Raw genomic sequence first — 1,235 nt, forward strand, 5'->3', positions numbered from 1 at the left:
CTTAAATAAGTGCAACTATTTTCAGGACCTGGTAGTTCTCGATAAAAAAAATATATATTCTCTTTACCCATTTCTCAAGAAGTTCAAAATTATGGAGATATTTTACTTTGCAAATTTCCAAAAAACTGACAACCACTGGATCTTTTCTTGGTTTTCTTTGTTGTAACAATATTATCAATAAATTATATTTTTTAACTAAAAACTAAAACAAAACGTGTTTCTGGGGTCGAAATATACAACCCCTAAAAATATTTGTACTTATTTAAGACTCATCCTGTACATTGAGAAACTATGGTTACGCTCGTTTAATTTGGAACTTTATGTCAGTTTAATAATATATTTTCGTACTTTTATGCTGCTTTTATGCTTAGCCGTAAAAGTATTCTACTTTTATGCCTAGGCGTTAAAATGACTTTTTTATATTGTCAGTCACGTCACAAAAATTAATACTTTTGTGACGTTTGAAAATAATCTTTGTTCCATAGCCAATGTATGTATAAGAACGGGCGGTGTATCTGTTAAGAATTCTTCAATACAATTTAATAGCCGTCGCACTTAGCGCCTTATACAATAGGTTGTTGGTTATAGAACTTAAAACATTTTACAAATAAAATATGACAAACCGATTTTTTGGCACTTACGTTATATACTTCATATTATGTTCATTTACAGCATACAGGGTGTTTCAAAAACATGTGCCATCTATCGTGGGGAGATTCCTCATGTAAAAATAAGATTTATTTTTCATATCAATATAGGTCAGATTCTGCTTCGTTTCGTAGCTACAGGGTGTTAAAGTCTTAATAATTTTACGATTCATTATAAGTTTCCTATAAATACTTTGAGTGATTCGAATGCAATTTTGAGGGTAAAAATTACTATAAGTGCTACATATTTTAATGCAAAAAAAGTGTCGATAAATTCATCAGGGACGTGCATATGGGTTATCACTGGAATATTTAAAAAAAAACATGTGCGTCACTGACTTTTCATATCAAAATTGTGTGGGCCGTTTAATACCAATTAAATGTTATCTCTTGATATTTTGTCGAATTCGGCCTCCTTGATGAGATTAATGCAATTTTATTAATAATCATTAATAAAATCAAAATAAATATAGAATTAATAAATTATAAATATATTATTTGACGTAATTTATCATTAAATATTATTAGTATTAGTCCAAAACCTAGAGCAATTTCAAATAAAAAAATAGTAGTCTTTAAGATACTTAC

The sequence above is a fragment of the Sitophilus oryzae genome, unplaced genomic scaffold, assembly GCF_002938485.1.
Source record: "Sitophilus oryzae breed Bouriz unplaced genomic scaffold, Soryzae_2.0 scaffold_1719_pilon_pilon, whole genome shotgun sequence".
In the NCBI taxonomy this organism is placed as follows: domain Eukaryota; kingdom Metazoa; phylum Arthropoda; class Insecta; order Coleoptera; family Curculionidae; genus Sitophilus; species Sitophilus oryzae.